The sequence below is a fragment of the Odocoileus virginianus genome, chromosome 22 (genome assembly GCF_023699985.2).
Source record: "Odocoileus virginianus isolate 20LAN1187 ecotype Illinois chromosome 22, Ovbor_1.2, whole genome shotgun sequence".
Lineage (NCBI taxonomy): Eukaryota > Metazoa > Chordata > Mammalia > Artiodactyla > Cervidae > Odocoileus > Odocoileus virginianus.
In genome coordinates this window covers 378,124-388,886 of record NC_069695.1, presented here as the reverse complement: position 1 = coordinate 388,886, position 10,763 = coordinate 378,124, and the positions used below count along the sequence as shown (strand labels likewise).

Here is a 10,763-nt window from a genome sequence, read left to right as displayed (position 1 = left end):
TTCAGTTACAGAAACTCCAGAGTCCTCGCAGGGCTGCAGGACCCCCGCTTGCTCTTACCGGTCACCCTGGACTTTCTCAGGTCCTCACATGACACAGAGGGAGTCAGCAAATGCCTGTTGGACGTTTGAACAGATTAATGTGCACGGTTGACTTGACAAGGGGAAAAGGAGAGGCAGGGATGAACAGTTCTAAGCCTTAAACACCAAGGTAATTATTTTCCTGGGAGAGGAGACAATATTTTAACAAGTTGTCAACAGGTGCAGGAAAATGCAAAACTAGGTGTTTTTATTTAAAACAGAAATTCTGCAGACTAACAGGTATACCACTCACAGGGCTTCCCAGGTGGTGCTCGTGGTCAAGAACCCACCCGCCAGTGCAGGAGACATGAGAGATAGGGTTTGACCCCTGGGTCAGGAAGATGTCCTGGAGGAGGGCATGGCACCCCACTCCAGTGGGAACCTGGAACCTGCTGAGCTACATCCACGGGGTCACAAAGAGTTGGACATGACTGAAGTGACTTAGCACACATGCTACTCTCAATAGAGATTTAAAGGAGGAATGTTGGCACTCCAGTGGCGGTCCAGTGGTTAAAATTCCACTTTTCTGATGCAGGGTGAGCAGGTTTGATCCCTGGTTGGGGAACTAAGATCCGGCATGCTCCAGGATGTGGCCAAAAAAGAAGAAGAAGAAGAAAGGGGAAAAAATGTCGTTTTAAAAAAAGTGAAGGAATGTCATCACAATTCACAGGTAAAAATCCTTTTTGTGGTGCTGCTGCTGCTAAGTCGCTTCAGTCGTGTCCGACTCTGTGCGACCCCATAGACGGCAGCCCACCAGGCTCTCCCGTCCCTGGGATTCTCCAGGCAAGAACACTGGAGTGGGCTGCCATTTCCTTCTCCAGTGCATGAAAGTGAAGTCCCTGTGATGTCCGACTCTTAGCGACCCCATGGATTGCAGCCTACCAGGCTCCTCCGTCCATGGGATTTTCCAGGCAAGAGTACTGGAGTGGGGTGCCATTGCCTTCTCTGCCCTTCTGTGCAGATCCTTCCTATTTGTAAACTCAAAAGAACAGGTGATTTGACGACAGGGACAAGGAAATGTCTACTGCGATGGAGCTACATGGTGATGATCTATGTTTTCTGGGCTTTCTCAGGAACAATAGGCTATTCTGGCTTGAGCTTGTGAGTGCTGGCCTGGCACCTTAGCTTGCACTTCTGTTAACGGTTGACTGCTGTTCTTTTGCTTTTCACCTCTTTAAACCATGGGCTTGGGCCACAGCGGTGGTAACATCAGGCAATGTTAGGAGGCAGGTCTCCACTAATATGATAACAAAGATCCTCTTCCAAGAAGAACCTTAGAAAAGGGAGATTCCTTTCCAACATCCTGGCCCAATTGTTCTATATTCCAGAAGCTATTAATTTTCTCTGCTCTCACCACAGGAAAATGTTTGGTCTCGGGGGAAGCAAGCCAATTAAGCAGTTGCTTAAGGGGGAAACCAAAATAAGGTAGGAAATCTGAATGGAACCACTGACTGTTCTTCCTGAAATCTAACGAGGACAACATTCAGTTGGCAATTCAGTGGACACATTGCATCAGTGTCCATCATGGAATGCAGTGACTGCAGTTGAATGCACTTCAGCTCTCCGAGACAAGGGAGGAGGCAGGCCTTGGATCATGCTTTGGGGGACAGAAGGTTGAAGGTGTTTTCAGCTGCAGAGGGCATGGTAGGTAGACTCTGAGCACCTGGGCTGTTGGAATCCAAAAACCCAAACCCACCCTCCACCATCTCCCTCGTGTAATGGGGTGTCACAAGGCAGGAGTCTTTGGCCCGGTTTTCACTGGAACATTCTCAACCTGTTGTACTTCCCGTCACCTTTACTGATTCCCTCAAAGTCCAGCCTTGCCCAGGCTCTGCAGGGGTGAGGATCAAAGTGGGAGGATGTGTTCAGAATTTGATGCAGTAAAAAGCGACTTTCTAAAATGTTCCAATGAAATGGAAAAGAAAATTAAAAATTTAAGCCTCTTAAAATGTAAATGGTGCCAGTGCGCTGTGAGATTTGGACTCTCGCCCATTAAAAAATGGAAAAAAGAAAGAAGAAAGCCAGAAAGCTGGGGGCTTATGAGATGAAGTACAAAGAACAGTAGGAGGTCTGTACTCAGCCCTGACCTGGGCCTCCCTGTCCTCACTGGGTTCTATGTCTCCCACCCAATCTTTCCCACAAGGTTGCTCATGCTGATGACCCTAACCATCTGTGAAAGGTAAGAAGTACCTCTGTGAATGCCTGATATCATTCGTTTAATCAATCCGCTATCGAAAAAGGAAGGTGAGGAAAGAATCATTTCTGCAGGAGGACAGTGTTTGAGGATGCTTCCACCGGCCCGCTCACAAAAGGCACATGTAACGTCTCTCTGACGGGTGAGAAGGAAAGTCCTATGCTGGGCGGCTTTCCACGAAGGGCGACATGTCTCACCAGCCTTGATTCAGCTTTCTCGAAATAACCTGTCTCGGAGATGCCTCGGGTGACAGGCTCTCATCCTAACGGAGCGGGTGCCCTCCCCCACCAGGGCGCCCCCAGAAATCTTTAAGGGCAGAACCCAGGTGTCTTCACTTTCACGTAGCCCCATCAGAATGAACTATTTCTTCTATCCCAGCCCCACACCCTGGGTCCGAGCATCTCCTTAGCATGTCATTTGTCCGGCCTTGTGCATTCATCTCCTGCTAGGCTGGGTGACCCGGGACACCCACATGAAGTCTTCTGTGACTTGGTTTCCCTCTAGTGGGCCAGCCCAGCACCCACCACATGGGAGGACCGTAATCACATTTCCCCGTGACCGAACATTAATTGTCTCTTTCTCTCTCTGTTTGGTTTTTTTTTTTCACATACCTCTTTTCAGTTCTAGTCATAACAGCTAAAGACAATATTTTGCAACTGTACTACTGGAAAACTGGAAATTTGCCACAGAGGTGGGCAGACATTTCCACAAGGTTATTTTTCTTTCTCAACGTACAGAAAGCATTTCCTGACAAATACTATTCTCCTACGTGATAAAAGAATCAGAGACGTGGAGCAGGACTGTGTGGGGGACACACACTTGTTATCATGACTTTACACAAATCAAAAAACCTTTTCAGCCTCTCTAAGCCAAGCGGCCTTCAACCGCTCACATATTAAATGCTTATACAACCAGAAATGTTGTCATTGGGTTGTTTAGCTTTTCCACATTCATTCAAGAATTATGTAATGTCCAAAATCCTCATTGACTTCAGAGTAAAAAAAAAAAAAAATGGTTGATGAAAATCTTAGGTAAAAATGAAATTGTAGACTACGTGTAGTATAATTTGTTTATTGTTGTTTAGGAGTAGCAAAGGTTTGGAAATACAGATTCTCAGACAGATAGGTGTCAATCAGGTGGAAAGACAATAAGATTATGTGTACATTTTACTTTCTGATTATTTGCATGTTTTTGCTGCTTAATAATATTAAAACCTAAAGCAATCAAGGACTTAATATGTGCTACATATTGGTCTAAGTTTTTGCATGTATTGATTCTATGTTAGGTTTTATTATCATCCCCGTTTTATAAATAAGGGACTGAGGGACCGAGAGGGTGGGAACCTGCCCAAGTCACACAGTTGTAAACGCAGGGCTGCAACCTGACCCTGCGCTCCAACTCCCGATCCAAACTCTTTCATTGGTTGAGTTTATTTGCTTAGAATTTTGACGGTGCTGGGTCTGCACTGCTGCCCGAGGGCTTTCTCTAGCTGCGGCGGGTGGGGGCTGCTCTCTGGTCCCGGGGCACAGGCTGCCCCCTGTGCTGGCTTCCGTGCTGCAGAGCGTGGCTGCAGTAGTTGACCTGCATGGGCTGACTTGCTCTGCAGTGTGTGGAATCTTTCTGGACCAGGGGTGGAACCTTCTTCCCCTGCACTGGCAGGCAGATTCTTAACCACTGGACCACCAGGGAAGTCCCCAGAATCCAAACTCTTAACCACTATGCGAGACTGCTTCTGTACGGATCATTAAAGGCTATGAAGAATTACTGAGTTGTAACAATTTAAATATTTTGGCTAAGCCATATGACTAGGATTGAGTCATTTAACTTCTCAGGATAATGTAAGATAGAATTTAACCTTGCTTGAAGGGCTCTGGACTTCAGAATTGGCTTCTAGGAGGTAATCCCTAATAGCAGTGTTTTAGTTTAAAGTGGTGACTGGCCATCCCAGAAAGACCACCGATGTCATTGAGGGCAGGGGCTCTGGGGCACGCCTGGAGGAATCTGGAGGTAAGAAACTGAGGTCTACCACGTGGGCTGTCAATCAATCGTACCTGTGTAAGGCTGCCCCAAACCCTCCGAACCCCAAGACTCGGATGAGCTGCCCTGGTTGGGGAGGGATACTCCATGTGTATCATCTCCCATCAGTACCAGGAGACTGACGTGTCCTGACTCCGTGGGAAAAGAACAGCAGACACTGTGCATTTGTAACCCCCTGGGCACCCCCCCTCCCCGAGTCTCTTCCTCTGACTATTATATCCTACCTGTATCCTTTCTCCATAGTCAGCTATAACCATGAAAATAATAGCTTTCAGTGAGTTCTGCAAGTCTTTGCAGCAGATGATCAAATCCAAGGGTGGTTTGGGAACCCCTCGAACTCGCAGTTGGAGTCAGAGGCAGGGTGGTCTTGGATGGTGACTGCCTCCTGTAATCTAAATCCTGAGTTCTGCAGTCTCCTCCTCAGAAAATGATGATATTGAAAGAAATGATCTTTTAAGTCTCCCGTAGAACCCACTAGTGTTATTCTGTCAAGGGCATTTGCAGTTGCGCAAGGCTTCTCTGGAGGCTGGAAGACTTAACCCGAAGGAGCCCGTAGTGAGGGGCTGGGGAAGTGGGTGAGAATGGAGGTGACGCTTCTCTGCAGAAATCACGCCACGAGTGTCACTTGCAGGTCCAGGGAGCTCATGGCGATGATGGTGGCGGTGGCTTGGAGGTAGGTCCTCTGGTTCTGAGTCAGCATCTGTATCTAAATACACTAGCCAGTCGGTGCTGTTCTTCCACAGGCTGGCTCGCTCAGTGGAGCCCATGCACCCAGAATCTATATCTGCTCCAGCTACAGAAGTCAGAGACTGTGCCAGCAGGCTTCCAATATGCCGTGAGCTAAAGCTTCAAGTCTGGGGCATTACTTGAAGGCCTCAAGGCGTCCTTTGATTTTCCCTGCATTCAGTTGTTCCCAGCCTTTGGGGGACCTCCAGGAAGGGGTCTCTCTCAGCTTAAATGCTTCACTCAACTTTTCATAAAATCTTCGGAATGCTTTCAGACACAAGAGGAAATGGTCTCAGTGGAGCTGTAACGCCTTTTGTTTCCACAGTTTTGCCATTTTGTTCCCCAATTTGCCAGAACTCCAGAACTAAAAGATAATAAACTAGTGTTGTTTGAGACACGAAGTCTGTGTAATTTGTTGCACAAAGAGAAGAAACTAACACACAGAGCTGTCACCAGCACGTTGTCGAGAGGGGATCTGAACTCAAGTGTCTGCGTCAAAGATCAGCCCTTCCCGCAGCGTCCCCACCCCGTCAGTATCCCCACCTCAAGTTGTCAGCCCCATCGGATCCAGAGCCGCTACGGCTGATCATTATCAACATCCAGGGCCACAGATCCACTTCTCTGCGGGTTACAGGGAGACAGGCATGAGGAGCCCTGAGCCAACACAGAGCCGAGAGCTGGGGCTTCCCGAACCCCAGTCCCCAACCTGTCCTCTGGCCACCTCCTGGGGGGGCTGACTCCTTGTAAAAGCCCCTGACGCTGGGAAAGACTGAGGGCAGGAGGAGAAGGGGACGACAGGGGATGAGATGGTGGGATGGCATCACCGCCTCAATGGACACGAGTCTGAGCAAACTCGGGGAGACAGCGAAGGACGGGAGGCCTGGCGTGCTGCAGTCTGTGGGGTCGCAGCGGGTCAGACACGACCGAGCGACTGAACAGCAGAGAGTGAGGACCGTGATGCCACCGGCTTTCCAGGGGTTTGTAAAGGATTCAGTGAGATGGTCCAAGTGAATCACTGCATGCAATGCTTGGCACAGAAAACCACACTAAAAATATATTATTCTCTTAAAACTTTATTGAGTGCTTAATATTACCTTCTAGCCTTTTGCTAGGGAGTTTTAACTCCAGAATTTCAGCTTTGCAATGGACCATCACAAGGTTTCTCCAATAGAAAAAAATGATCTCCTCATTTTTATATAAAACTTGCAATTTAGTATCTAGCTATTAGCTGTTATTTTAGAATAAATGATCTAGTGAGTGGAATAGTGTCTCTTCAAAATTCAAGTCCACCCAAAACCTCAGAGAGCAATGTCACTCAGAAACAGAGTTTCTCTTCCTAGCGAACAGACTCATGGACACAGAGGGGTAGGAGGGGCGTGAGAACTGAGAGAGTAGCATTGAAATACACTCATCCCCACCTGTGAACTGTTACAGACAGAACGCGAAGTTTCTGGGTAACACAGGGGTGCAGCCTGGAGGGATGGGAGGGGTGGGCGGCGGGAGGAGGGGACGTTCGTGAGCAGAAGCCAGCACAGCAGGGCAAAGCAACTGTCCTGCAATGAAAAATAAATGAATTTCCAAGAAAAGAAGCAGGGCCTATGCAGATGTAATCAAGGTAGGAACTGACTTAAAATCATCCTGGACTTGAGTGGGCCCTACGCTCAATGATGGCGTTGTTATAAGAGACAGAAAAGTCCCGACAGAGATGCCCAGGAAGCAGAGACCGGAGTGAAGCAGCCGCAGACCAGCGGGCCCAAGGGCTGTGGGCGGCCACCAGAACCCAGGCAGAAGCGGGAGGATTCTCCCCTAGAACTTCCAGAAGCTTTGATTTCAGACTTCTGGCTTCCTGAACGGTGAGACTAGGTCTCCTGCTGTTTTAAGCCACCAGGTTTGTGGTAACTTGCTAGGGCCACCCTAGGAATCTCATACCCGTGGTAATTTGGGGACCCCTCCAGTCACCCCACGGTGTGAGGGGCCCCTTCATCTACTGCTCCAGACTCTCTCCGTCTTTCCCAAAAAGGAATAAATAGTTCACACAAGAGAACGGTTCTTCTCCGTCTCCACTTTGCAGCATGTGGACTGTGGCTGGTGCAAAAGGAAAGCAAAGTCAAATCCACAAGGATGACTCTTGATGGCATAGAGTGCTCCACTGTGCGTGAGAGCAGAGGAGGGGACTTTGGCGGCCCAGTGGTTGAGAACCCGCCTCCCAGCGCAGGAGACGAGAATTTGGTCTCTGGTCGGGGAACCAAGATCCCACACACCTCGGACCAACTAAGCCCGCGCGCCCCAGCCGCTGAGCCTGGGCGACATAGCGTGGATTCCACGTGTCGCAGCCAGCACCCGTGCAGCCGAATATTAATAAAATAAACACACCAAACTTTTCTTTAAAGAGCAGCAGTATTTTTGTGCTGCTAGTTACCTGCATGATCTTGAGGGACGGACATGACCCTCTGAGACATCCATTACCTCCAAGTGAACTGGGTGCACAAAATACCCTCAAGGTCCCGAGCATAGAATTGTTTAGCAAATAATGCTCTTTAGACCAACGGGAAGAGAAAAGAGGAGAATCTGCAGAACCCTTGGAATCTTGGGTACCTCCTCCCCAAGACAAAAGGGCTCACGTAAATGCCTAGACCCATGTGTTACCCAGGGCTTCAGTCATACTGTGATTTTGCATCTACACTGGGCTGCTATGAAACACATGGGTTGACAACAGATCGTCCTTTTAATTGTAGATGTACCTGGGGCTTCCCGGGTGGTACCAGTGGTAAAGACCCTGCCTGCCAATGTTGGAGGTGTAAGAGACGCGGGCTCGATCGGGGTTGGGAAGATCCCCTGGAGAAGGAAATGGCAACCACTGCAGTATTCTTGCCTGGAGAACCCCATGGACAGAGGAGCCTGGCGGGGTACAGTCCACAGGACTGCAGAGAGTTGGACACGACTGAGGCGACCTAACACGCACACACACTCCTGTTGACCTAGAAGACTGAAATTGCTCTTAGGGCTACTTACATCAACATCAGCATCTCAGGAAAAAAAAAAAAATGCTCTTGATGTGTTTCACTATCTGTCTCTGCTAACCTATGTATTTATTTTTAGCTTCTTACTTTGTATTGAGGTACAGCTGATTTACAATGTGGTGATTGTTTCAGATGAACAGCGGAGAGACTCAGCCACCCACATACATGGATCTATTCTCCCCGAAACGCCCCTCCCCGCCAGGCCCTGCTCACTTATACAAACAGGTAGCCGCTGTTTCAGTAACTCCTGCTTCTAACTATGACCACAGAGGTCTTCCCTCGGCAGGACGTGGCCTCTCCCAGTCTCCCTGGGAAGCTGCCTCACCCAGCAGGTTGGATCTTGCCTACTCACCTTGCAACCATGCGATACAAGGTTAGAGGAAATTTAATTAGAGAGAAAAGATAATCTTTCAATCTTTAGATTGCATATCGAGGATCAAAGTCTCCAAAACCTCTCATTGGCCGCTTGCACTTTCGCCTAAACTCACTGATAACTGGGGGGAAACCAAGGTTAGGAAGAGTTAATTCAGGTTCTAGGCCACATTAAAGTCCCTCTCCTGCCTCGTCCATGACCTTCAGCCTGTGTTTACTTCCTGTATTGCCACAACATTACCCTCCCCTTTACCCTAAATCCTTCCATCCACAGCAGCCCAGTGATTTTTTTGTTTGTGTTCTTTTAGGGCTTAACTGTTTCACATCCATTCACATGTCCTACTTAAAGTATCAAAGTCACCAGCACATTACTTTCTTGTAGATCTTTTTAAAATCATCCACCATATTTTTATTTTTAAGGAAAATAACCAATAACGTGCCCACTTATGTGGAAGAAAAAGTGAAGGTATTGATATTGATAAATTTCTCCAGGTGAACGCGTATGAAAACCTGAAGACTCTGGGAAATCAGAAAAAGGAAGACCTCTAGAAAAGGGCGCTGTGTGCTGTGCGTAGCTGCTCAGTTGTGTCCGAGTCTTTGTGACCCCGTGACTGTACCCCGCCAGGCTCCTCCGTCCATGGGATTCTCCAGGCAAGAGCTCTGGAGTGGGTTGCCATGCCCTCCTCCAGGGGATCTTCCCAAACCAGGGATCAAACCCAGGTCTCCCGCTTTGCAGGCGGATTCTTTACCAGCTGAGCCACGAGCGAAGCCGTAGAAAAGGGATTCAACCGCTATCACTAATTCCTTGAATTTTTAAAACTTTATTTTTTTATTTTATTTTGGTTGCACTGGGTGTTCGTTGCTCCGGCAGGCTTTCTCAGTTCTGCGAGTGGGGGCTCCTCCTGGCTGCGGAGCGCGGGCTGCTCAGGGCAGTCGCTTCTCCTGGGGCAGAGCCAGGCTCCAGAGGCACGAGCTTCAGCAACGGCCTCAGGGCTCAGCTGCTCCGCAGCACGTGGGGTCTTCCCAGGCCAGGGGTTGAACCCGTGTCCCCTGCATCAGCAGGCAGATCCTCACCCGCTGCACTGTCAGGGAAGTTCTAATTCCTGGAAGCTCTGAACCCACAGGATAACCCTGAAAACAGTTTCATGTAAAAGAAAAACAGAAAAATAAATGGTCTAACAAAACCACTTCAGAAGAAAAGTATACAGTGAGTAACGATGGGACAACTCCTTCTAAGGGACGATGGGGGTGGGGAGGCGGGAAGCTTGGGGACAAAGCTGTCGACTGTAGAAAGGGCGGAGGACAGCTATGAAGTCAGGATCGCTTGCCTGCCCCACTTCAGGTGTTAGTGACTAAACAGGGGTAACTGTGCAAACCATCCTCTCTGGGAAAAGCAAGCGTTTCGCTGATGGCGAGGTCCCACCCAGCTCTCCCTTGCCTCTCGAGATGTCCCTCTCAGGAAGATTTCAGAACCAGTGCCTTCTCCGTGCAGCCAGGACCCACTGAAGCTCAGAAGGAAGCCCGGGTCACACTAAGCCTCCCGCGGTTCTCACGTCTAGGCGCCAAAGCAGGCCACTCAGCAGCCAGCCACGCCAGTGACTAATCTATCAGCACTCGGAGGGTTATTCTTGGAGGTATAAAGGAATGTCACTCTTTGAGCCCCAGGAACACAGTTCCCCAAATATGAATCACTGTGCTAATCCAGCTCGGTCCTCTGTACCACGTGAGCTGTATTATTTGTTCCCGGCCCGAGGGAGAAAGCAATGATATATTTAAGGCAGGGTGTTTTCAGAGAGAGCATTAGCACAGTGAATTACAGGGAGAATGCAAATGAAAGAACGGTGAAAGTGACCTTGAGTTTGGCAGTTCAAACTAGTTCCCTGTTAGCTAATAGCCAAGCTGATTGAGAACCTCAGGAGCAGAGGTTACAGGTGTTCTGTTTATTAAACAGAAAACATTAACAACTTGGCTGTACCTTGAAACACACTAAGACATGAAAATAAGCAGAGGGCAAAGGGGAAAAGTTCAGTGAATTTTCCCTGACCAGTTTTTTTTAGCGCCATCTCAGCCCTGGCATTTTTTTTTTTCAAATATAAGTCAGGAAGAAAATAACAAAATAACTTTTAAAAATATATATATATTTTGGCAAAGCTGTTTTTGGTTCTACAAAGTTGACAATTTCAGTTCAATCTACTCAAGAAACGGCCTGTTGAGATACAAAGGTATAGGTCACATATTGAAGTAAGATTTTGGGCTTCCTATGTGGCACTAGTTGAAAAGAACCCACCTGCCGATGCAGGAGACGTAAGAGATGCAGGTTCGATCCCTGGGTCAGG

At 48.4% G+C, this 10,763-nt stretch overlaps 1 long non-coding RNA gene across 1 annotated transcript; it reads left to right on the top strand.

Moving 5' to 3' along the window:
* Positions 1-3,763: 3,763 nt before the first annotated feature.
* LOC139030428 (uncharacterized) lies at positions 3,764-5,428 on the top strand. The gene is made up of 2 exons (XR_011482796.1): positions 3,764-4,279; positions 5,053-5,428. It is a non-coding gene; the product is annotated as an uncharacterized lncRNA (long non-coding RNA).
* Positions 5,429-10,763: the final 5,335 nt, after the last annotated feature.